Source organism: Temnothorax longispinosus, chromosome 8 (genome assembly GCF_030848805.1).
Source record: "Temnothorax longispinosus isolate EJ_2023e chromosome 8, Tlon_JGU_v1, whole genome shotgun sequence".
NCBI lineage: Eukaryota > Metazoa > Arthropoda > Insecta > Hymenoptera > Formicidae > Temnothorax > Temnothorax longispinosus.
In genome coordinates this window covers 4,485,908-4,513,638 of record NC_092365.1, presented here as the reverse complement: position 1 = coordinate 4,513,638, position 27,731 = coordinate 4,485,908, and the positions used below count along the sequence as shown (strand labels likewise).

At 44.3% G+C, this 27,731-nt stretch overlaps 1 protein-coding gene across 2 annotated transcripts in view; it reads left to right on the top strand.

The window, feature by feature from the left end:
- Positions 1–27,731, top strand: part of Scgdelta (sarcoglycan delta) — a 238,950-nt gene that overhangs the window by 22,961 nt on the left and 188,258 nt on the right. The window contains exon 1 of one of the 2 annotated variants that reach the window (XM_071785780.1): positions 25,386–26,668. The exons of the other annotated variant lie outside the window; for it this stretch is intronic. The gene's annotated coding sequence lies outside the window, so the exon portion shown is untranslated. Of the gene's footprint in view, positions 1–25,385; positions 26,669–27,731 lie in introns of those variants that run through there. 2 annotated transcript variants of the gene reach the window in all.

Here is a 27,731-nt window from a genome sequence, read left to right as displayed (position 1 = left end):
TGCTATTATTAACACTGTATCAGTAATCGGATTGAGTTCAATTATTTTCCGCTATAGATATATATATATATAAAAGAAATTGAAGAGGAGAAAAAAGAAAACATCTTTACACATTTCGTACAGTAAGAAAGAGACGGCGCTACGTTTGTCCTTGCCGAAGAAAGCCACGCGGAAAAAAAAGGAATAGAAAAGTTGATGAAATATTGGAGAGCGGATTACACGGGACAATATTCTGTTGTAAACCGTTTCTCCCATCCACCCTATACGTCGTCAAATAGATACTGGTTGCACATACCCCATCGCGTATCATCTTTCTCGTTATTCTCGTCACCCGCTTGATCGTCTCCATTTCTCCGTTTATGACTATTTGTTCGTTTTATCTTCTTTCTAGATATTTTCTTCTTCTTATTATACATTTGACTCATTATAGATTTATATAAAAATAATTTGATATTAACAATTTTATTGGCGTATGCGTATATGTATATATACAATTTCTTTGAGATGCAGGTAGTGATATGAACTCAAAATACTTCAAATCAAATAATAAAAAAATTGTTTAATAAATATTTCGAAAGTTTTAAATATGTTAAAAATTGCATATATTTTTAATATTTCTTCTCTATAAATTCTCTACTCTTTTTAGAAATAATTTAGAAACTAAATAATATAGATGGACACAGACATTGACCATTTCATTTTTAAGAGTTCTAACATTCAAATATTCAAGCTTCATTTCAAGGGAAGTTAGAGATTCAAGAGCTTCATGATTTTGAGACATTTAAAAGGTTTTTTTTAGAACTTCTGCTTTGGAACGATGTTTGAATTTTCATTTGATTAAATTGTTTGAACATTTTTTAATGAAGGGTTCGAATGTCCACCACGGGACACGACCGTTCCGAGAATTAAGCCCGAACTGGCCTCCGGTTCGAAAATCGTCCGGGTGAGATGTGGGGTGCGAAAACCTAATCCGAATTACATCGATGTTTTGAGCAGGATTTATTGGCAGGCGAACGTGCCAAATCGTCGAACACTTTTCACTCGGCCAGCCGGTCAGGTCGGAAATAAGTTAGGTCCTCGGGCAAGACTCTGGAATTGTCGGTCGATGCGGACACGTAAGTTTATTTAAATCAAAGAACGAATTACGCGAAGCGTGAGACATCAATGATCGATTAGCATACGGCCGGGACGAAATTCTGGCCGTTTATCAATATCACCTTTCGGGAGCGTTTCGGCGCGTCGTCGTTCGCTCGTCGATAATAAACGACTTCTGCAACTCGTTCTTTCCTCTGCGTGTCTCGGCATTTCTCTCCTCGCAATTAAATCGGCAGGAAAAAATTCACGGACGAAACAATAACCGTCCGGTTTCCCTTCTTCCTCTTCGATTCTGATAGGAATCACCTCGAGATTAAATTTTAAACTTTCGGCGTATGCGTATATTAGTATTCAAAGTTATAAATATCGCGAAACAATGCATTGATTTCGTTGTTGCATTTTTATGAAATTATTACCCCGAGTTATTGCAAGTCGGCGGATTATAACGGTAACCGCGATATACGCCTTTATTTACCGCTAAGTGATACTAATGATCGTTTTGTGCGAAGGCTCGAAATGGATTGCTATACGCATCGGATTAAACGCGAATTATTATGAATATTTATATCAGCATTTCCCATCGCACTTTATGAATTTATTTCGACGTTCGATAAACTCGATTTTCCAGTGAATACATTTATCTGGCCAATCATTATTCGATCACAGAGAGACGGCATTACACAAATTGTAATTTCAATTTTACAATGCATTGTTAACGATTGTTGCGCAATCGTGACGATCGTGAAAGAGAATTGTTTGTTCGCACATTCTTGAAACGATAACTTTTATGAAACTGAAATTGAAATGCGAATTCTGTATGAAACTGATATTTTAGATCCCGGCGCGTTTTTTTAAATTACCGATTTAATTGAGCGAGACATTGTTCTTCCGCCGCGCTGGAGCTTGTCGGAGTTTCCACGTTCCTGAATATCCGACTATCGCTTTCCCCTCCGTTCTTATTCCTTTTTTCAGCTGCTTGTTAAACGGGCAGTTATCGGCCGGGATATTGGCGGCCGTGAAAGCCCGGGAATGGCCGCGATGACGACTATTAGCCAAGTTTCACTGTGTCCGCTCATCCTCCGCGGCGCGATATTCAACCGAAATTCCGACGCGTCGTCGTCGCGACGTGAAGCGAAGAAACGGCGAGAGAGAAAGGAGATGGAGGGGGGAAAAAAGAAGAAATAACATACGACTTGACGAGTTGGCGTGACGTTTATTAGACATTAAGTAGTAATACGGGCGAACGGGTCGGACGGGACTAGCTGGGTAATAACGGACGGGTTAGGAGAGCCGTCATACTAATTGTAGTAATTCTGGCATCCACTTTGGATATTTAATTAAGTTTCCGCTGACAAGCATCTACTTACTGAGAGGGAAGCGCGCGGGGGCCCGAGGTTCTTACTCTCGGTACACACTGCGCTCTGCTCTCTCGTCTTCCTACCTATCGTCCTCGTCCTTGTCATCGTCGTCGTCGTCGTCGTCGTCGCTTAAAACTGCTACGTAACCTACCGACCTGCTTAACTGCCGACTCGAAACCCGCGTGGCTCACTAATTATTTACTGTATATGGATTCACGTGCACATCGCCGTTGGGACTCGAGATGCGAGACAACAAGGAAGACTATGCGACGGTCCCATGTTTTCCTTCCGGTCGGAAAAAATTCCGTTCCGTTCCAGCAATTGCAACAACGCGGGCTGCCGGACGAAATGGAACACCGTACTATTTCGTTGCCGTGTTTAATCGCGTCATCGAATAACGGGAGTTCAAACAATGCGAAAGCGAGAACTATGATCATGTCGTGACAGCAGGGAAAAGGAAACAAATTCGCAGACTAACGATCGAAGAAAGTTTCTCAAACTGCGATTGAAACTTAAAACGAGTATTACGAGTTTCTAGTAGTCCTTCTTTGTAACATCCTGTGTATTTTAGTATGACGCGACGAGCCGTTTTTCATCGCGGCGACACTGTTTGCGCCGATAATCCGAGACGGTCCTTAGGCATTCGAGAGTAATTTATAAATGGTACGTCTGGAGAGCGAAGACGATTGGCTATATAGCTATATACCTAAATATCGTGGCGGACGATCCTTCTCTGTGCCGGCCACGACGGTATTCCTTCTATTATCTATTGTTCAGGCCAAGATTTTAGTGAGGCAGTATATAAGAGGAGCCAGACATATTCACACATACATATACACACACATACACACACACACGAATGCGGTCTCCCATTCGATTTCGTAAAGTATGAAGCTATCAAGGGCAATGGTCCGAGAAGGCCGGCGCAATTACCAATAACTCTTTGACGTGCTCTGTCTACGTTTCCCTCTTGCCACTCGAAACATTTTCTTGTCCCAGTATCGTTCCGTCGAAAATTCGCGCGGAATATTCCCGCATCTATGGCGACGAACGATCTTCCTCGTTTAACTTTACACGACGATTTTAAAATGTATATGCAGTAGTTATTATTGGCGACAATTATTACCTCTCACCCTCCTTTTTCTATATTATTATCGATACATATCTAAATCTCATCGACGCGCGGACTTCGCGCGGTGATTGCCAATTAACATAAATACTTTAGCAACCAAATTAAACGTACGGCTCATATATTGTAATTGCATTTTCCAAATTGAATTTTCCAATTATCAATAGCGCAATTAATATTGCGCGGAAGTTAAGTTTTCATCGTGCTGTTCTCGTTAGACAATAGATGTGAAAGACTAAATTTATGGAATGGCATTATTTCCAAAAGTACATGATTGTGTACAAGGAATTTCAAAACCACCGAATATCCTTTTAATAACGGATTTTGATCAAATCGAGAGTCAATTTTCCCTTAGCGAAAATGCTGGTAGATAGATAAAGGTCGGTATTGCAGCTTTCCAATTTTGAGTATCATATTTTTGCAAGTACGCCTATAATTAAAATTAGAATTAAAATTAAAATTCTTTTCAACTTCACTTTAAATTAATTGAAGAATATGGTTTTGTTATTTATTTGATTTTTCAAAATTCAGTCAAAAGCAATTTTTCTTCAATCGCTTATAACTCGATTATTGATCACTAATTTTCGTTAAGAAATAATCGAAATTAATTGAAAAAATCTGTCACTGTTATAGAAATGAGGAAGTTTTATTCGCTGGCACAACTGCCGCGAGAATCTTACATTTGCGTGATGACTCTCACATCACATCCGCGACTCGTCGAGGTTTTATTCTACTAATCGATCGGTCTGTGCCGGTCAAGCTGTGGGGCTCTGCTCTCTTCTTTTCGCTCGGATGAATTTCCTCAGTTAGGTAATCCTCGCTACCGGATTCGTAATGGAAACAGTACAAGTGCGAGGATAAGAGGGATTCTCTCCGATGCCTCCCGCTGCTTTCGCTGCTAACGCTCCACCGCTGTGTTCTCATCTCTGCTCCTCGAGCACCTATCTACTCCTTCGTCGGATAGATACGGATAGAAATCATACTTAGCGGTCTCTGGCGCTAGGCTACCATTGTTTACCGAATATCGAAATCGCATCGGAATACGCTATAGAATGGTAGAACGTTGAAGATCAATCCTGCGGCTTCCTGCGCGGGCTGAAGTGAAAGAAGTCGGATCTGGTCAGACGCGAGTCAGCAGTACGATTTACGGTCAGCGGATTGCAGCAGCTGTATAACTGAGAAATTCATCTGAAGAAAAGTATATATTGTGAAAAACTCAGACATAAAATTCTCGAATATTATAGTTACTAAAAAATACGAGAATAAGTCAATAATTATCCACATTCTATTTCTGTAATTTAATAAGACAACTGTAGAGAAGGTATCCATTATTTTTCAACATAATTCCCTTGCTTTTCAATGCGCTTGTTCCAGCGTTCCACAAGCTTGTTGTTGCATATACCCGTAAAAAAATATTTTTGGTTTGTCTCTCGGTCATATACCTATGCACCGCTTCTACCATACTGGTGTCCATACTGTTCAAACGCTTCAGAAACTAGGTTTCGAGGTATTGGAATATTCTGCATGTACGAGTTCAAGTCTCGCTCCTTCGAATTACCATCTACTTGGTCCACTTAAAGATGCCTTAAGAGGTCGTCGATTTGCTACAGACCAAATGTGCAAGAAATGGTGTATATTTGATTGTATGTTCTCTATTGTTGTACAAATATAAATTATAGAAATAGAGTGGAAATAATTATATTAATTCATTCTCGTACATGTGAAAGAAAGCCAAACTTTCTTAAAAAACTACAAATTTCTTGTGTTGTAGAGATGATGAGGATTTTCCTTGCGTGGAAATACATGTATTAGTATATTTATTATTTTTGATTAAAAAATAAAATAGACCTTATAATGAAAATATATACTAAAAACTATTGATTGTGGTTACTGAAAGACCAACTGCTTCAGTAATCTCGCTTGCATTTTGCCTCGGTTACATTTTGCGACCGAAAATAATTATAGTTTACGAAGCTTGCAAAAACGTCGACAAACCAAAATAATAGACCGCCTGATGCGGCCAAGAGATTTTCAGAGTAAAATTAGCATTTCGCTATTGATTATTCAATTGCACGTCTGGCATCGAGCGTGGAAATAAAAACGTGACTCGGTGAGAAAGAACTCGTCCGACGATCGCAACGGAGAGAACGGCGCCGCGAGAAACGCGATTCTGATCGGACACCGATACGGTTACGCTACTTAAAATGCGTCCGGCCGTATCGCGTTGCACGATTCGGCATTCCCGAACGGAGCGAGCCGTGCCCCTGGCGCCCCGTAACTTCCGGAATCCTGGCGAGGATGATCGATGAGATCTTGTAAGGTGAGGGCTCGTCGCGGTTCTTCGAACGCGAGAAACTTGAGTAGCGATCCTCGGCAGCGGCGCTCTCGTTAATTCCGCCAGATCGGCCCGCGTCGTTTGCGCTGGCAGAGCCGATTCATCGAAATACGTCACTTGCGCGAAAAAATTTTCCATGCTGACATTTGAAACTTTGGCGTGTATTCGTAGTCCATTCTTATTTCAAGCTAATATGTCTTAAGATGCTAATACGGCTCTGTTATTTGTTTGTAACATATTAAGATTGTGTTTAAGATGATCTTAAATAAAAACGAACTATGAATACCGGCCTTTGTCTCTCATTCAATTGTATGTAACAGAATTTGTCACGTAATAAAAAAAAACCTATATATTTGCATTACTCGTATACTGTTATGAAAGGCAAGTGCGTATCGCCCAGAGCGGGCTTCTGGGGAACGCAAAAAAATTTGAGCATTTGTTACATTCGTAAAAAAAAAGTGGAGAGATAAAATCGCGCGCGATGGTATACCGCGTCTCATTTCGCGCGGACATTAAGTATTCGGAAGAAACGGCAGAAGCAACCGGGAACTTTAATATTTATAAGTTGACTTTATTACTTTTCCGCTTTTAACGTGTACCACGGTACGCGCGCGGAGCGGATGGGCGCGCGCGGCCGAGCGCTCACGCTGTAAGTAATACCGAGTTAAAAAAACATTTAACGTCGAAACTTCCGCTTCCGCTTCGGAACTCTCGCTCACGTCCCCTACCTGATCCATAACGATTCTCGTAAAGTTAGCCCGGGACGCCTGCATACGCTTAATCTCGTGATATCGAGCGTGGTTTAATCCGCGGCAAAATGAAGAACGCGAGATGGCCCGGCCATCGCATATTCCATCTCCATTTCTTACTTTTACTTTTATATATACACACAATTTAATTTTATGCGAACTATTGTCAGAAAATATTGAAGGAAAAAATGTCTTAAAATAGTTCACGATAGTTCTTTATAAAAATAATCCATTTGATTTATTTTTAGAGAGAAATTGTAGAATCTTTGATGACAATAGTTAGTAGAGTGCTTAACAAATTAAATACTTAGTTAGTAAAATTTATATAAAGAATCGAGATTTCTTAAGTCACTGAAAAGTTTTCTATATATCTAACCGATAAAAATATTTTATCTAGTTCCCCAATTAGAAACCTGAAATATCAAGATTGATTCGAGTGTTGGTTATGTATTTGCATCAGGACGTTCCGCGAGTTCCTGCTAATAGATACCGCAAAATGAGAATAATGCAAAGCAGATTTGCATATGTAGTTGTTGACCCAGTTCTTGTTTGAGTTTTTTCGCCGTCTTCAACGTTGTGGCAATGCCCATAGCCATGCATGTCCATTGCTGAAACGTAATAATAATGCAAATGTAAATATATATTCTTGACGTTGCGTACAATGCGATTTCCGTTGCAGACGGAATACAATTTATTTTATATGCTTGCCGCCGCGCGCGATCAGTCGGAGCTTATTAAGCTCGCTAACAAAGTCGCCTCGACATTTTTGTCAGACAAAAGATCGGAGAATTTACAAACCAGAAAATACACGCAGTACTCTCTTGCAGCATCCTCTATGCAATCATATACATATATATATAGGCGAACTCGGGTCGACATCTCTTTCCTCCCAGGCATCTTTTATAAAATTCGATTCTATCCTGTCGAGCGTTGTGCTACAGGATTCTGTGTTCCGTGTCTTATGTCTCTCATCGCGCCGAAAACGGAACCGGGTGGATTCCGAAAGAGACGTTGTCACGGCCCGTCGACGCGCGGTGTTTCGATTGGACGCGTGTCGCATTAATTACAGCCATTAAGCCGCGCGTCGGTCGACACGGTTCGTACAAAGGGTGCGCGGCGTAGGTCTGCAACTGCAAATGTGTTCTCCTTATGTATCAGAGGTATACTCGGCGCGCTATAGTCATGCTAAACAACGCTGGTGCGCCGGATTCGCGCACTGCCGCTGCGAAATGACGACGACGACGACGATGGCGCGGGCGGCCGCGGCGTGGCGGGCGCGCCGCGCCGGTTCGGACGTCGGACGTCGGGCGTGCATGAATAATTAATTCGTTCGTTTCGTACGCGGGCCGTCGTGTAACTTACTCGCCACCCGAACATCCTGAAATTTTACAAGTCGCGCGAGAGAGAAATAAAGGGAGATACGAGCGGTCGGACACTTCATTTCCTACATATCGAGCCGTGACTGTCGCGAAATGGGTGCAAGACACATTGCAATTTCTAAGCGTGCTCGAAATAGCAGAACGAACAGAAGTAAATCAAGTCATTTCGAGTCAAGTTTTGCCGGAATAAGTTATTGTGCCTCGCGACATCGCGAGAAAGAGAGAGAGAGAGAGGAACGTCGCGGGTGTGTTAACAAAATCGATATATCCCGGAAAAGGCTTTAGTTTCATTAGTTTTCAGAGAGATACGCGTTTTATATTGATAAATGATTTTTCGTTGGTAATCTGCGCGCGTTTCGATGCGTATTTCTGATAAACGCACGAAGATTTTAAATCGCGATTTAGGCATCGACGCGGCTATTCTACTTCGTCGGCGTCGTTGACGTGCGTTGATATCGATATTCAGGCCGCGGTAGATTTCCATGACAACCGGCGATTTGCGTCCAAGATAAAAATATATGGTACCAGCATGGTTCGCAATGGCGATTCGCGATATTACGCGGAGCATATAGGAAGCCGCTACCGTCCTATATATTTCGCAGTGACAGTTTCGTGACAATTTCGCGCAAATGGCGAACGACTTTTCCGAAGGAATTTCGATACGACGAGGGATTGCACTCGTATAACAACTGTAATCGCAATATGACGCGTATATTTTTCATAATTCTTAATGTAACGCTGAATTCAGAAATATCTCACATTGTATACTCTGCTTTGTGAGATTTTGCGTTTATAAAATAAACGCGCGTTGATGCGTCTTCGAAGATTATAAATAAAATATCTAAATTCTTTCAGAATTAAATAGAATAAAATAATTTCTCTCATTCGCACATATAATTAGGAGTCGAGAATGTTATCAGCAAAACCAATTTCATTGAAGCGACCTGAGTATGCGATTAAAATCCCATAGGCGCAGCCAGCCGTATTGCCCGATAAACTTTCCTCTTTCCGACGGATGACGGAAGTTAATAACAGATTTTCGAGAGAAACTGTAAAAGTAATTGCGGTAACGCTTCAATTAGCATTTTCGTGGTCCGCGGCCCGACAAAATTCGGAATCGCGCGACGGACTCGGGGAGTTGATGGAACGCGGAGCGGGAGACGATTCGGACGAACATTAAGCACCGTCGTATCATGCATAATGCACGGGACATCGCTCGCGCGCCGGATGCTCCTCCGAATATAAGTGCCTCTCGTTGGAGAAACGCAACCTCCTTCTGTGCTTCTCTCTATTGAATGGGCTCTCTCTCTCTCTCGCTCCTTTTTTTCCCTCCCCGCACTTCCTCTCTTTTCTCGCTCTCCCGCGCGTGATCCTTCTTCATCTTGGTGTTAAGTACCTTGGGAGAGCCGGCAGACGGAAGCGAGATTGAACAGGCGGATTAGGATCAATTTCAGGCTGCGCCAGGGATATGCAGCGTCTTATCCGCGACGCCCAACTTATCCACGATTGTCTCCACGGTGTGTACAGCGAGCTCATTTAGTGCGACGCGTGTCAGCTGTCGCGAAGGAATCTCGGAGCCGCTGTAAATCGACTAACAATAAGCTCCTAGACTAACTGTAAAGCTAGGAAAATCGAGACAAATGCAGAGGAATCGAAAACAGACTTTATCGAAAACAAGTTAGACAAATTGCGAGGAATGATATCCGTCAACGCGTGCGTTTCGATATTATGCGAATCGTTATTAATCGTGGATGTAAATTAAACCTTACATTATTTATGCTATACGTATAAAATCAATTAATATTTTTTGTTTTCCGTTTAATATTATTTATTGTTACACACATTTTAAAGTATTTACATGTTAAAACTTTATTTTCAATGTTTTTTTTTGATAATCGGTTCTGTATTGAAATGAGTCCAGAATTATATTCATATTTTACAAGCTGTGTGGAGAGTAAAATACACCCCACGCGCTCATTGAAAGGTTAAAAATACATTTCGGAAAAATATAGTATAACAAGTGCCAGAGGAGCTTTCAGAACACCTAGTGATCCTTTTGTTTCCTAACGAAACCGTGAAGAATTTGCGCGAGGGAATTAAACGCGATGATGACGATAAACGTAGTCATATGACCAAGGACTCGTAACTTTTCCCTCTCTCATCTTCGGGATAAAAAGTTTCGCTGATTCTCAAAGAAAAAGCCGCAGAAAGATCGCGGCGCACGCAACTATCCCGCCGCGGCGACTACATCCCGCGTTGTTTCGCGCGTGTATCAGCGGTGTGTTAACTAAAATCGAAGTGATTTTCCGCCAGTAGCCGATGTCCACCGATCCAGACGGATAAACTGTCGGAATATTGAAACGCTCCCCTCTCGCCGTTCCATACGTCGCGCGTCGTGCGCTCGCTTGCACGAAGGTAATCGCTCGCGAATACACGCGCACGATCCGCGTGCCTGTGAATACGCGCGCGCGCGCGCGCGCGTAGGTTTACGCCCGTCGATGTTTGCGCTCACGTGCGCCCGCGCGCGCGCGCGTCTGTATGCGTCGGCATAGTCACGCGAAAAGCAATCATCTCGGCCGGACGCAATCAGCTCCCATCCCCTTCGCACCCCCCTTCATCCCTTGCGCGACACACAGGTGCACACACCGGTATCCCTGCGAGAGCATACATAAGTCGTTACTCGCGAGACATCCGTTGCATACAGGCGGAGTTAATGCCGACGCTAGCGAGCGGTCAAGGGACGTGAGGTAATACGAAAATTGCGCTGCGTTTAGCATTAAATAGAGCCACTCGTCTCTGAACTTGCTATAATGTTCAATCCTGATAATAGACAACTTATAATTGAACCTAAAAATCCTAAAATATTAAATGCTATTAATGTATGCAGAAGCATGACGTGCAGTCATTAATCATACATTCTCAGAATTCACTTCTTTTACTTCTATATTTTTTAAATTAGTTCTCGTAAAATTTAATTATTATTCTATTCTTGTAAAATAAATTGACGATTTAAACGGCCAATAGGCAAATTTCTAATTTAAGATCTGCAGTTAACTCGAATCACCGATTCGATCCACCAAATAATATTATATAGAGATACATTTAGAAACGAGGAAAATCCAAGAGATAATTTCAGCCGCGATGAAACGCAGGCTTCGTGTCCCTCATCTGGCGGCTTCGGCAAACGCGACGGGGGGTTTGATGGCTGACGCAACTACGTCGTCTACGGCGCGCGGCTTGCTCGCGGGGGTTCGGACGCGCCGCCAAACTCTGGATGACGGCAGTTAACCGAAATCAGGCCGAATCGATTACAACGCGCGGATCGTTGCCGCGAGATAGCACGAATCGACAGTGGGTGAGGAAGGGAATGGGGAAGGACAGGGAAAATTTAATGGGAAACTCGACGTCGTCTCGGAGAGGAGACGGGTTGCAGCGTCGCGAAATGCGTGGCGAGGAAAAAAAAAGGGAACATCGACGGAAGAAAGAAGGGAGGAGGAGAGAGAGAGACAGGAGCGTGGAGATGTGTCTATAAAGTCTTCCATTCCCCTCAAATCGTTAATATGAAGTTTCTGTGGAGGTCGCGGAAGACCTATCGTTCCGGATGTCACGTCGCGGACTTTCAATTTCCGGCACGCGAGAACCCCGCTTCCAGAGAGAGAGAGAGAGAGAGAGAGAGAGAGAGAGAGAGAGAGAGAGAGAGAGAGAGAGAGAGAGAGAGAGAGAGAGAGAGAGAGAGAGAGAGAGAGAGAGAGAGAGAGAAAGAGAGAGAAAGAGAGAACGAGAGAAGAGTCGCCGGGCATTATGGCGATCGGCGCTGTACGAAGTGATTGTCAAAGGTTGCGAAGGTGCAAGATGCATGCCAACAGCATCTTCCTTAGAAAGGAAAGAATGCGTTATAACAGAGGGTAACGAAGAAATGTAATTGCGATATCAATCCTATATTTGTGATGTCCTCAACTACGATACTTTTTGCTTAATACTTCGCACGAATTTTCTCGCGCGGAAACCGAGACTTGTATAAACAGATTTGCACGACGATGTCGCGCAAACACGTGAACGGTGTTTGGTAAACGTTGCCTTTGTCTTCGTCGACTCTGTCATCGAAATCGGAAATGTCCGGTGCCCGGAACGACAAAGCTTCGGGGCGGAAAGGTCCAATTCCTCGACTTGGATTACAAATAATCCCTCTGTTGCACGGGGTTGCCGTCCGGAAATTTGGGACCCGCCGTCCGTTAGTCCGCGTCCGCGGAGAAGTGAAAATCGGCGGACGTTGAAAAAGCACGCGGTAATATGCAATTCTCATTTGCTCCCAGATTGATGCGTGATGAGGAAAGCGCAATTTACTTGGTTCGTTTTCGCGTCGATCGGATAACGCGATTCTAATCGCAGAAAAAAGGTGTCGAGCAAAACGCAAGTATGTTATCTATATACACCAAATTTCCATCCGTTTAAGATATTTTCATTTGTCTCTCAATTCCGTCCATCCGTCCTATTTTCCCAGCAAATATTTCCGGAGTCCCTTGATCAATTTGGGCGAAATTTGGCACGAAATGCTATCACGGAAATAGAACTCGCAATATAGAATTGAAGTTATTATTTATATAGAATATTGCACTTATACTTCATGCATATTTTCGGCTAGTTATAGATAACCTCGATGGAATTGAGATCAATAGTTAAAAACAAAAAAAAACAAAAAATGGAAATTTTGATTGAAAAAAAATTATGGCCGTCCGGCAATGATGGCAGCTATGATAAAAAATTTCATACGATATCGCAAAGATGAAATCTCATAAAAAAAGGTTATCTAGGTAAAAACATCGATATATAAAATATTTTCACGGAAAACAGAATTGTCGTAATTGATTTTTCTATCGAGTGTCATCGGATCTGCTTGATCGAAACTACATTCCACGCGTTTTTAGCGATTCTCCTCATTCTAAAGCGGCTCTAACAAACCTGAGCGACGTTTTTCGGCGGATTATGTCGTTTTCGCATCGACAAGCTTCTTACGCGGATCTATATAACGCGCAATAGGAGCAACGTAATCGCGTTCATATATAAAGACGACCCGCCGTGCTCCTTTCTACGCGCAAAATTTCACGAGATGCAGGTTCGCCGTTCTATTGTAACGATTTTAATGGATACTTGCAGCAACGGGGGACGGTATCGCGGGATAAAATGCAGTGGCACCGTGAGTGTACGGGAAAGATATCGTATAAGTCGGACTTAAAATCCTCGGCGGTGCCTTCGCGAAACAACTTGTGCCTTTCGTGGGTCGGGGAAGCCAGCATCGGACCGGCGCGGCGGCGTCATTCCCCGAAGAGTACGTCGCCGGTTTCCCATCCTCGTTTTAACCCAGCCTAATTCAGAAACCGGGGGACGGTTATGCGCGAAAAATAGATAAAGGAATTATCCCCCGCGGCTCGTCGATGGTACGGCGAGTACTTAACCGCGTTATTTTTATCCTCGAATCCGATATCGCGCGACTTTCTGCCGGTGTTCTCGCACAAAAACGGCAAGTTTATTTTGTCATTTTCGTGTGCCACGGCCACGAGTCAAGGAAATGAATCAGAGAGAGCGGCGACGAGCTAAATACAAAAGCGATTTCTCGAGCCCTCGAGGACAGCGGCAGGCAGGTGTACGTACTCTTTGCCGTCGGTAAGTAAAAGAGGCGCTGAGTCGCGGGATTAAAGAGGCAAATTGGATTTCCCGTCGTAATCCTGCTGTGTAGAGCTCGTTAAGGGTCACCGGTGCGCGCTGTTCGTCGTTATCCTTCCTTTCGGCAGGGGATGACAGGGCAAGCGCGCTCGCGCGCGCGCGCAGAGCAGGACGAATCAATTTAATAGACAGCGCATAATCGTCGCCTGATCATTATTCAGTCCGTTCATTAGGTTATCGTGTCCGGACTGCTCCGTGATTCGATCATGCGGTATCTCGTACACCATCTACACATATAACGGAATAATAAAGGGACCGGTTGGGGGTGGATGGACGTGCCCGACGGTGTTAGGCACCAGGGGGATGCAGGGGACGGCACAGGTTAGCCAGTCAATGTTGCACCAGCGGTGTATCCGGTTATGTTCGGCGGTTGATTACTACGCCCGATTGGGTTCAGCCCGTCTATAAATGTGCTAATGACAATTGATAAGAATTAAACGCGCGTTTAATGGAATTTAATTTTAGAAATGTAAAAAAAACCACGGAGAGTTTGTGAAAAAATATATGAGAAAGAAAAATGAGAGCAGAAATCGAGAGAGAGAGTAAGATGAGCGGCGTAATGTAAATTGACGGATTCAGGATTCTCAATTAAAACCGAAGTGAACAATTTACCTATTCTTTGAAAACCTGATTACCTGTTTTATAAAATTTTAATTCGTTGCTCTACAAATAACGGTTTAATTAAATTCGCAATAATTATTGCTGTATATATTGAGAATACCTAGATTTATTTAGTCAATGTTATTCAATTAACGGATATAAGAGAAGCGAGCTAATTGAGAGCCAGACGCGCTAAAACGGGTAAATGATGCGCGAAAGTTCCTTAAATTTTAGAATAACGCCTAATAATTCCGTGTATTACGCATATTTTCCAACCTTAGTAAACTGCGCGCCGACTAAATAGTCGCCTTTTTCGGCTCTCAATTAGCCCACTTCTCTTATATTCATAGGATTTCCAACGGAGAGCCTATATATCCAATTTATATTCAATTAAGTTGTCTCAAAAATTTAAAACGGTTCCAAGCGAAAACAAGCTATTTCTGGACTTATCGCTCGTTGAAGCGACGGTATCCAAAATAGTAAGTGCAATTTCAACGAACGTAATCATTAAAAACCACAGGAACATCGGGACCGCGAATGAACGGCGGTGTGTGTAGGTAGGGAAATCTGACGTCGCGTCGTTGTCGTCGCGTGTGTTTGTGCGAAGTGAGCTGGTAAAGGCCTTCACACATAAAATGCCGTAAGGACGTAAAACGTAAGCGTAAGAAAATCCACCAATCAGAGTCGACTATTCCCCTCTTTAAGAGGGAAGAAGAGGGGAATAGTCGACTCTGATTAGTGGATTTCCTTACGATTTACGTCTTACGTCTTCCGTCGATTTGTGTGTCCGGGGCTTAATGAAAAGAACTCTAAACTCCGTCTACGCGACTCTCCCGTTCCCAATACTCGGCGGCTTCGAGAAAACGTAGCGGCCTCCTCCATCCCTCTTTTCTCCTACCGTCCTCTTACCGCCATTCGACTCGCCCGCTTGTTTTAATCACGGCGCCGCACAGAGTATGCCATTGTCTTCGCAGTATCGGTTTTGATGGAGGTATCTTTGAGAGAGAGAGAAAGAGAGAGAAAGAGCGGGGTACGGCCGGCATCGTTCCGTTGCCAGGTCCGGCGAAAGCAGATTGCGGAAAAATCCGGCTGGGAAAACGGCCCGCTCATCGCCGCCTTGGTCGCACCTGTTCTCTCCTTGTCTCGGTATAATCTCGGCCGGATCGGGGATTATTAAATTACAGCGCCTTTTTCGGCGAAATTGTTATGAATGTCATTGTAGCCGAACAACGTGCGCGGTCGTGTCTTTGTGTTCCGAATGCCGCGTTTTCTCCCCAGCGAAATTGCGTCGAAGAATCGCGTTTTAACAAAGCTGATGTTGTTTATAATAAAAGAATTTCGACGAAAACCTTTGTGCTAGAGAGAGAAAAAAATAGAACAAAGGCAGGGGGATCTTTTAGGACGTGTTTTTGTATAGGACAAGTGCATTAAACTTCTGTTGCTTAAACCGAGGGAAAAATCTGCGCGTTACAACGTAAATAACCATCGTAACGAGTGGATCCCGCGCTTTGTCATTCTCATTTAGCAGAGATTCAGCGAATGCAAGTTTTTCTCGTTCTATTTTATGACGTTTTTAAAAATTGTAAGCATACTTTCACACCTGCATTATTCACTGCATTTTTTTCTCTGACACATATACTTAAACAGCAATCGCGATACTTTTCTTTATATTGAGATTCTCCATGCGACGTTGAGATTTTCACGAAGAGAATCTTCCGTCTCCCTCCGCGCCGGTAGTTTAGTTTTGTCATAGCCACGTCTTGAATTAGGAGATCCTTTGTAAGATTATACGTCCAAGTTTTGCGCGTAAACTCTTACCATCAGTATTCTGCCCTTCTCCAACTTGGGGTAATTGCCTCGGGATCCTGTTACAGTGAATTACGAGCGACAGGTTTAGAAATCGAACGATCGACTGTAAATAAACAGCGAGAACCCTGTAGAGACAGAAATTTCTCTTTAACGGGATTGATTACGATACTACGTCGTGTTATCTGGCGTTAAAAAAGAGAATGAGAAAATCTCTTTTATGTACGCAAATAGAGAAAAATATATAATGTTTCTCTCTTACTCTCTCTCTCTGTCTCTTTTCCTTTCTCTATGGAATCTATGTTACACTTTACTAATTCTCTAATTTTTGGCAATCTTTTGTCATAAAAGATTTTGTTTCGGGATTGAATAAAGTCTATCTGTTTTTCTTTATCTTGATGCGTTTATACGATTTTCAAATTATTTTGTTTTCTTAGCTTGATATTAAATGATCGCATTGTCGTTTTCCTTCTTTCGACTAGTAATGACTCTTCAATGAAACTTTTATTCGGGCCATGTACAAACGGACGCAGTCAACGTATAGAAAACGGTTCTACTTATTGCACCGCAAAATACGCACGTATTATAGCTTACTAGGGAGAGCGGGAGAGAAAGGGGACGAAAAGCGGAAAAGCCGGATAAAAGGGGAAAGAATGAGACACGAGAGGAACATCAGGACTGGCGGGCGACCGAAGCGATCGTGTTTCGTGGGAACTTGCAAAACGTTTCGTTCCACCGCGGGGCCGTACCAACCGAATTGGTTTGTAATTCCATTTTATCAGCGACCAAGTGCGGCAAGAGACGGGGTTGCGAGGGGTGTTGGAATGTGAATACAGGGGAGTTGCTGCGTAGAGTCGCGCGAGAAAGTGCATTTGCCCCTGTCCAGATGGGGAGCTATCGGATTTGAGTGTTTAACCTAATGGAATAGCATTCCGCGACGCGCTCGCTCGGTCGCTCGCTGTCGGATATTAATAATACGTGCATAATCTTGTTAATGCGCCGTAGAACAGGAATTAGTTGCGCCAATACGGATCATTTTGACAGAAAAGATATTATTTAATACCTGCACTATATATATTATTCGATGTCTATGGAAGCAGCTGGTTAGATCCCGATATTTGCGGGAGATCTGTCGATCGCTGACTAAATTTCTGCATAAAAAATCCAGGGGTTCTGCTCTCGTTAAAATTTTTACGTTACGTAGAAATGTTGCTCTTCGGGCTAATTATTAAAATAATATGGAAAATATAAATATAAGTAATTTTCGGTGATTATATTGTCCATATTTATCTCAGCCTCCTAGAGTCTTGCTAGATTGATGCGAACATCGTCCGACGTTTACTTAAATTCAACATAAGGACGAGAAGATTCATATATCTTTTTAAAAATCGAACTGGTCGGAATACAGTGTTTCTTCTACACAAATCTGCTTTCACCAGTGAAATTTTCTTTCTCGACCATTAACCAGAGCTATCAGGGCGATGCGAGGGATATCGAGTCGTGAGATATGAAGGGCCGCCCTTAAGGACAGTGCAGGACACGGCGCGATCGCGAATGGGGGCTGCACGGGAAAGGGAAGGGGGTAAAGGGGTGCGAAAGGAGCCGGCGGATCCGGCGCGAAAGGAAAGGAGGGAGAGGACAAGTAATTTCCTTGGCGGAGGCGTGAGGAGCATGCCGAAGGGGCGGCGGGGCATCCCGTGCGCGAGAGGGTGGTCCAAACTAAACTAAATAATATTGATGGCCAACGGAAATTGAAAGCCGTTAAGGTCTTCAGCGTTGCGGTGCGAAACGGGCGCTGCTGCATAAATAAGACGGCGCGCATTAGGATTAGACCAGTGTCTCTCAACTGGTCCGCTAAACTCCGGGACTGCCACGGAACCGCGTTACCGTAATGTCACGCGCGATCCCGCAGAATTTATCATTTCCCCCCGCCCCCTCCATCCCAGTTCGTTCACCGGCGTCCGTCGTCGCAGCCCCGCTCGCCGTAAACGGCGCATCTGCCGATAATATCGGAACGTTTGTTTCGCGATTTTCCCCAAGTGATATTACCTCAATTTCCTTCGTTAGAAATGTATCGAGCGTTGCCGTGATTAATTGGGAGGTTCGGCTGTGTAAATAGTATTAGTATACGCGTGAAATTATTACGCGGGATTAAACGATCCTGCGGAAATGCGAAACGCTTTCGCGCGTAAAATAAGTTAAATTGCAACACTTTCAAATTAGTGAGTATTAATCGCGTACGAAAATTGTATAAAGCGCGACATATAATTTTTCTTTCTTCAAAAGTATTTTGCGTTTTGTCCGACTTGTGGTTTTCATCTATGTCTCTTCCGCTTGTCACAGGGTTAATCCCATCAACAGATAAACAGACTAAAAGATAAAATTATCATTAATTGTATGAACTGTATGCACACAACTAGAAACCTCGGTCCTCGTTTAGAGCGGTCGGTCGATCATCGCAGAGCGGCCGTGAAGGGACTTTTTCGAGCGGCGCTGTGCGCGGGAGACACCGAAAGTTGGCCGGAACAAGTCCCGAATCGTTGGCTCATGCAAATTCGACGTAGACGTATAGCGCAAATGCTGAAAAATGGCCGGCTTAAAATATGCGAGAGTGTACCGTCCGCGATAGGTGGAACTCGACCGCGCAACACGCGTAATAAGACCTCCCCGCGATGTTTCAACGGTTTCCCACTTTTCCCCCCATTTTCCCTTCATCCTTCTTAGGGTCGAGCGAGGCTTTTCACCCTTCGCCCCCGCCGCCGCGTGGCTGGGACCGAGGCGGAAGAGGGGTTCGCGGTAATATATTTTTCCTTCACTTACGTATATTTTTAATACTGTCCCCCCGGCGTGATTTACGCAAGCCGGGGAAACTGATGGCAATGCGTTTAACCTTGGCTTACCGCTCGGAAGAGCGATATATATTTCGTCGGCGAATTTTTTAACGTATATAGAAAATTTCCCGCTAGTTTCGTAGTATATCTTTGAGATGATAGCGCATCGTAAGTCGGCTAAGTCGCTGTTTCTCGAAAGTAAATACATTCATAGTAAAATGTATAAATAGCATAATAATCTCTGCGCACAAACGATATTCCACGAATTAAGCGTTAATGTGAATGAAACAGATACTTGTAATCTTAACAACACGCGTGTGACTACCGCTACCTATTAAAATCAGCGGAATGGTACTCGTTATCCTAATTGCACGTCACAGCCGCTGCTTCACAATACACTCGCGGTAATCAATTCAGTAATTAACTCGCCCTCAAAGAGGAGCCCCATACGCGCGATACTGATCACTACTCGCCGAGGTCTAGTCTCTTCTCTAGTACCCCGGGTACCCCCCCATAACAACGTGACTTCGCGGCGATGCCACTACGTGCGGCTTCGGCACTCCCGGCAGCCAAAGGGATCGCACAATCAGTCATTCGAGATATCGTCTCGCCGCGCGCGCGTGGCTGAAAAGGGAGAAATCTCACCTTGGCTTCATTATCTCGACAATGGTCCCGGGTCCGCGGTCCAAAGCACAGAGTCCTTCCCCGCTCCGTCGTGCCCTTCTTCCCCAGCGCCGACTCGTATCACAGCGCTTTCTCCCTTTCAATCCCCACCTAAACCCGCCCGTTTTCTCGAGGCCGAAAACCATATACGTCTCTCGATGCCGCTTGCATCCCGCTATGGCCCCCCTTCCTCCCGTCTTTCTATCCCCAACGAACGGCCGATGCACGGTATAATAGCGGCGAAGCCGTGCCATAAAGCGGTACCCCTCATCATAAAAGCCTCTTCAATCCGCGAACGAGGAGGAAAAGGAGACTCGAGATGAGAATACCGCCCGTCCTACCTAACTTTCCCCTCCTCCTCCTCCTCACCTTCCACCCTGGTAGTTCCACACTCATTCCGGCTTCGTGGACTCTCTTTTCAGTCCCGGACTCCTCCCTACCTACTCTGTTGGGAGGTGGCGGTCGAGGAATAAGGCCGCGAAAGCTGAGCGCGAAACGGGTAGACGCAAGTTGAAAACAGACGGAGGCGAGTGCGGGGCAGTGCGGGACGATGGATAAAAAAGGAAGACGATGGGGAAACACAAGGGAATTCTTGATCTTTTAGCGGGCTGACGCTTTTAATTCACGAGGCGGGCGTCTCTCTTAATTGTGCCCCGCTATTTGGCGACTTCTCGCCGACTCTGCCGAGTAACGTCGTTTGTACGTGCCGGGGCGCGCACTTTTTTCTGCCTCCCCCCCCTCCCATCTCGTGCCCCGGCTTCCTGTGTCGTCGCCGGCCATCATCGGTTCTCCCTGCAATCGCGTTTCTTTTTATATCGTGCGAGATTATATATGCGCTTAAATAATGCGGCGACAATTTCGAAATTGAACAAAAATTGTCAATTTATATGTCACTATTCACTTTCCTAAGTAACTAACTTATGCATATGTTTATGTTAACTAACGTTTCGTTTTTTATACACATACATATTAGAATTTAAAACTTGCCGAACAATTTCGTGCTCCTAATATCCAAACTTTTATATAATATTGCAGGAAATAACCCACCGAATTGGATATTATATGAAATAATTTAAAACGATTTATAAAAGGTCTTGAAACATAGCGTGATCTCTTTTACTAATTTGCAAACTGGTGATAATTCTCTTGTTACAGATTTAAAGTCAAAATCTCTTTTATTATATCTCTATTTGTAAAAACACACGTATTTTTTATTTCTCTTTCACTCTATCTTTTTTTCTCATTCAGTTTTTCATTCGTACACATTTCTATTTGTTCGCTTACTCGCTTATTCATTCGCATAATAGTTGCTTTCCATTTACATCAAAATTCAGATAATTCTCACTTGTGACGTCATAACTCAGTTGAATGCACGTTCTTTTTGCATGCTGGCAAGTGAGATTGAGATTCAACTGAGTTTTTATCCACAATCGAGACCATGTGCTTTAAAAAATCTGATAGACTCACTGCTCACATTAAAAGTCAGGCTATGAACCTGTATTATTATGCGGTAGCTTTGTCACCAAAATAAGCAGGTAAATACAAAATGGCATATCTTACCTGAGTATAAAATACTCACATAACTGAGTGACTGAGCTCACTTGAGTGTAAATGGAAAGCAACTAATAAATTTTTATTATATAGTACCACAAATTCATAAGTACGAAAGAGTATATATGAGCTCATGAGATTATAATCTAAAAAAAAAAAGAAGAATGACGAGAGGCGAAGCAAAACTTTAATATCGATCGTTGCAAAGAATGCAAAATATTTAAATAAAAGCAAAGTTAAGCGCTTTCTTCTGACGTTATACACGTTTAGAAGGGAGAAAAAATAAATTTTCACGACGAAGGCGAGGCATAGTAAAAGGCACGGCGGAGGAGATAAATTCACATCGACGACATCGGCATCTCGCGAAATGGCGGCATCTCGGTATGGATAACCCGCTTGCGTGTGAATGCCGCAACCTTGTCGTTTTCAGTCGGCACTGTAAAATATCCTGAGAGAAATATACGTGTAAGGAAAAACGAATGGGCAGAACGGGGGATTGGAGGACGGAAGGGCGCGCGCCATAGATAGGAAGCCCTCTTACGAGCGGCTTATGTTTCAATTTGTTCGGTCGCGAATAAAATCGTGTTTTACGAGGCGTCAAAATGCCACAATCCACCGGCGTCCCTTGGGTGAGCAACCGTCTCTTCGCTAATCGACTTACTCTTGACATATTCGCGAATAGCAATCCTTGTTTCAGTTTCTCCGTAGAAGAGGTACATCTATTTTTCCATGTGTAAAATTCTTTCTGCTTTTATGACAAAGAGAAATAATATAATTTTTGTTTGACATTGATTTTTTACTATAATAAAGTAAAATTAAAATGTTGATTGGAGGACAAGATTACATCGTCTATTTACATCTTTTAATTGATCAAAACTCTTTAAATCTTAATATTTAATCACGACGATCAAGTATAATTAAACTGAAAAAATGCCACAAATTATGCAGCATCGAGTGCGAGACGGTCGTATAGCAATCGGAATTGAAAGAAATTGCGGTGCGTAAACGCGCAATCGTCGCCGAAAAATGTCGAAAGTCGTCCTCAAACGACGAAGACATCCGGCGATCGACACAAAATACTTCCGTTCCCCAATGCGGTACGTCTGGTCTCGTCGAATCTACCCTCCGTCGTATCCCGCTGCCGTTTCTTCTACCCTCTTCCCGGCGTGGATGCAGACATCACAAATCCTGAAGGAAACAGTCAGTCAGTCAGTCCGTCTGAAGAATCGTCGTGCTCTTTTCCCATTCGTATTTCTCCTCCACTTTTCCCTTTCTTTACGAGAGATAAAGAATCGATAGAAGCCTGGATTCAATGAGAGTCGGGAAGGAGGAGAGAGAGAGAGAGAGAGAGAGAGAGAGAGAGAGAGAGAGAGAGAGAGGAGACGCAATGCAGACGGGAAGACGAGCTCGCACGAAGCTATAAAGACAAAGGGAGAAAGGAGGGAAGGAAGTGTATATAGCCGGTCGATTCTACATTTTGCAATTCCAATCCCTCGTGCCGCAACGCTGTATTGTCTCGATTGCGGCGAACGGTAGAAACGTTTCGTCGCGATCTATCCGTTTCATCGCTTTGACGTCGCCATCGAATTGCGATTAATCGCGCGCTGTTTGCGTTTTGCAGTTAATCGTTTGGCGTTTTGTGCGTGTGCGTGCGTGTGCGTGTTCCGACGAGCGAGCCTGTAACTCACAGACTTGTAATTGACGGGCTGGTAATCGAAAAGTTGAGGTAGGAGGGCGTGTAACTACCGGAACTATCATATCGTGGAAATGAAGAGGAAAAGTTATCTACTAAAATGATTCGATAAGCGATAAACGTTCAATGTAATATTAGCGAATGTTGTAAAATACAATTAAGATGCTAGCCAAGCATCGTACCTATATCGATGTGAGACTGACATCGAGCTTTCAATTATATTTCTGGAGCGATTCTCGTTCAAAATAGAAAGTCATCTCTTTATTACTCATCTCATAAACCTCGAAAGATAAACTGCCAATTTCGCGAAAAAATGTTTCGTGAAAAAAAAAAGATTTATGCAGTTCGATTATTGTCGTACTTTTCCATGCATATTGCTTCATTATAGTTTCCTAAAATTACATCGCGGAAGCGCTATTAATCTTGCTGATGTATCTCGCAATATAATCCCACGTGCAAGACAGTCGTATCGGTAATTAGTGCCGATTCATTTGTCAAAGCAACGGACCGGATCGTTTTCGATTTAATTCCGATGGCGCTTTCGCAGAGTTCCAAGAAAATTACTTCGATCCCTCGGAAGATTCTTAAACGGTGAGGGTTAAACCACCGTAGTGGTAAGCAATCGTAGCTGCTAGGCGCTTCATCAGCCAAATATATAAGGTTTTACATGCTTTGGGCTCAGGATTGAGACGTTTCGCAATTAAAAAACGATTATAATAAAATTTCGCTTGATCTGAATAGTATAGAAAGAATTTAGTAGCAACTGAGGGAAAAATGTTTTGTATTTTCCACTGTAATTGCATAGTAAAATAATCGTGATTGAGGTTCTTAAAATAACTTTATATCATAACCTTATTCATAGATTTTTAAAATTATGATCATTTTCATCATATTTATAATAGTGTATTTATAGACTTACTATGTATAAATCACAGAGGTTACAGTGTATAAAACCATGGTATATGGTTGAATGAATGTATGTTAAAGCTATGACAACACAATAATAATGTAGTATTGAGTCAGCTATAATTTGCATTGTTAAAATAATTACAAAAATGCAGTTGGCACCGAAAATAATTAAAAATTATAGTGAAACTGTGGTAACTGCAACGATTTTTCTCAGTAGAATAACAGTGAACATATCATTGAAATAATCATTGCGAGACCAGGAAAATGTGTAACTGAAACGTTTGATCAGAAAATATATGCTTGCTTAGATTTTATAAATGTGCCTCGTACGATTTTTTACAATCGAGAGACAAGATCAGGATTGCGTCAGGTAAAGAGCATAATTTAGCACGATTGTGCACGTATTTCATAGCCGCGAGTGTACGCGCGTGATTCCGAGTAGCATTAAAATAATCATTAACTGGGTCGGAAACACACAATGCTCGTCAGTTACAATTCGCGGAATTGTTCCGCGACGTGTCACGCGGCCGACCTCACGTCAAACGTTTACGAACCCACCGTTTTTCTTGTGCCCCAGGTCCGCACCGTTGGATCTGGGTTAGCTTATCTTGAATTAGCATATTTCCACTTTCTCGACTCGCAGGTTTTCCCCATGAGATTACGGAAGAAATAAGTGTTTTGCAAAGTAGGCATGAAAAGTATGAAAAGTAGTGGAACTATGCGCGAAACATCCCTGGCACTTATATTATCTACATTTTGCGCATCTCATTTACGTTTTATACAATTGCAAGCTGCAATGCGCGTTGCGTTTTCCATTCGCGGAAAGTTTTCCGCGTAAAACGACCAATGGATAAAGTGAAGCGTGCTCTATTACGTCGGATAATTGGAAAAGGCGGAAAGTGTCCAACAGTTGAAGTTTGAGAGAACATAAGAAAACCTGGGTCTCATTCCACGATCGTTGTACCATAAACGATTAATGATGAGAAACGAGAATCAACTTTCCAAAGGAGAGAATCGCTGCTCTTTTTGACCCGGGTTACCGACGCGATATCGATCGCCCGCTCGAACGGTAGAGAGGGACCAATTAAGGACACTATCCGTTTCCACAGCTGCGAGCTGAGATACTCCCGCGTTTACTTCATGAAATACTTCTTTAACCCTCGCACAGGCGCTGTGTCCCGGCGCCAAACACTTGTCGCTTCATGATTCAGGAGCGATCCGGAAGAAGGGAAAGAAGCGTCGGAAGAAGAGGCGACGCGGTGGCGTCGGTGGGAGAAGGGGAGGGAGTGGAACGCCGACGAGAGACTGAAGACAAAGAGGGAAGAGCGATGGTTCGCCGCGCGAAGAGAGATACGAGGGATGAAAGGAGCGAACGAGAGAGAGCGAGAGGGAAAGGGAAGAAGCGTATTCCGAAGTGTGGAATGAGACGGAGGGCGACGCGACCAGAGGGCGCGAGCAGGGGATGAGGAGGGATGAGGAAGGCGTCGGTGCATGCGCAAGAATTTCACACGTGAGCCCGCGAATCCGCGAGAGAGGTTCGCCTCGAGCGCGAGATTTCCTGCCGCTTCAGTGTCGTGCGCGATTCCGTACGCGGCGCTTGGCGAGGTGACAACTGTGCCGGGGAGCACGACTCGCGCCACGCACTCGCCGACAGATATCGGTGACAGATCGCACGCGGCGATCGGGTACACTTCGGTTCGGGAAAATCGCGAGACTCCGCTCGCGGGTCTCTGGCCATGATCGAACCCGGCGATCGGTCTCGCGACAGGAAAGCGCGATCCAGCGACGATCGAGCGGAAGATCGAATTACGAACGACCGCGAGGAGCATCGAGGCGATTGATCGTGGAAAGCTCGATTAGCATACATATTAGATAGAAACGTCGCCCGGTATGCCTCGATAATCGTTTGGTACGGAACACCGCGGTCGGCGACTCGCGTCAAAATGACGCGGGTGTAATAGAAGCCGTTTGGCAGCCGGGAGAGGATTAATCTTCGGGCCAGAACTAAAACCCCCGAGGTCCCACCGGTAGACAGGTGGCTTGTCAGTCAGTCCCGCCGCGAAATAGGAGCTCGTGCCGCGATAGAGCCACGCGATAGTAAATCACAAGGTGGCGGGATTTCGCGCGGCTGTCAGGCGGAAACGCCGCTCCGTTCCGCTTCGCTCCGCACCGACTGACAACACCCTCTTCAGCACGTCACGCGGTCGACGCGAGTTTTTACGAAACGCGCCAAGACGACGACGACGACGACTGCGCAAGGATTCGCAGCCGCGCTGCCACACCGTCGTTATCTTTACCGTCGTCATAATTTCCGAAACCATCGGAGTCAACCACTCCGCCGACTTATGCCCCGCGTAATTCTCGGTTGCCGTAAATAACGCCACGCACTTTGGCGAGTAACGGCTGGCGAGGCCTGGCCCTCGCGGTCCCCGGGTCGCGTGTACGTGTGTGCTACCACGGTGGAATCCCGCTCGTAATGACTCGTAATTGCGCGGAGGAGGAGTCGACGTCGTGCTGGAACGATTTAAGGGACACCTAGCAGCGCCACCCACACCCTCCGTTTATAATGATTAGGTGCACGCGACTACGGGGATTACCTGGTTGAGGTGGAGGACCCCGGTGTGAAGGTGCTCCAAGACGCGAGGGTGGACGGAGACGCGGAGAGGCTAACGTGAAAGGCTGAAATCTGAATACGAGGGTGGTTTTGATCGCGACCCCCCGACAAACTTCGTCCCTGGTACCTCTCGACCAAACGATCCAAAAGGGGCCGATCGTTAGCACGCTCGGGCGCGGATCGTCGGACGTTTTCGACGGCACTACTCGATCGTTGGAAAGATTCAATTTGGAAGGTGAGGCCAATTTCGCGATTATCATCTATTTTCGTCCCCCTTTTTTCCCCTCCTTTCGCCCAAACGTGATTATCCCCCGCCTCTGTTCCACTTCCTTTTTTCCCCTCCTACACGTCTCGTTTGTTCCGACAGCCCAAAATCGATAGGATAATGGCGACACACTAGGGTAAATATGACGTCGGAATATATCTAAATGCGACGTCCTGATAAAACGCTTATGTAATCATTTAATATATTATTATATATATATAACCGCTTGGTTTTTAATTTATTAAATTTCTCTCGGATAAAAAAATAAAAATTTGCGACACCGAAAACTCACGAAATAATTACGAGCATGTTTTATATATCGTCGCAAGATATCGAAGTGTCAGATTTATTCCAATATTATGGCTATCCTCTTTATTTCTGCTTTTTTACGAGTTCCAATTTTCATGCAGATAACGATATCGAACGACGATCTCTATGTTTGGATAAAAACGCGAGCGATCGATGTAACGTTTGCTTTTTGATAATTCAACTCGGGCGGAATTACTCCCGGCTTCGATCCGCACCGTTTCGGCCCCCGCCATTCTTTCGTCTGTCCCGCGTGTTCGTGCGGGATGCGGTCGCGCATCATTCCTCTTAATGTTCGCCGACGATCCGTAAATCCCGCTGAAAAACGCAGCACTCTCGGCTCCTCGCGTTTTCTTCTTCGTTCCGGTACTCGGCGCTCCATCTCCCCCCCCCCCCCCCCCGCGAACTTTACCGACGTACGTGTGGCTCACTCGGGGGGTTTTCATCTCGACGGTCTAACGAGCTCGATTACGCTCATCGGATTTCATTCGCGGCGGCGGTGACGACGCTGGATCGTCGTCGCCGGTCGATCCCACCTTAAAAGGAATAGAGGGGAAAAGGAGGACGCCGACGGTTTTCCGAGAGGAGATAATGAAATTTTTAAGAAACCAGCGGCACGGTGGGAACGTCCCTGGAAATTGTTAACTCGGAACGCGGACTCACGTACGCTGAAATTAAGTAATGAGATGCAATTTTCACTTCCGCTCTTCGACATTCCCTTTATTCA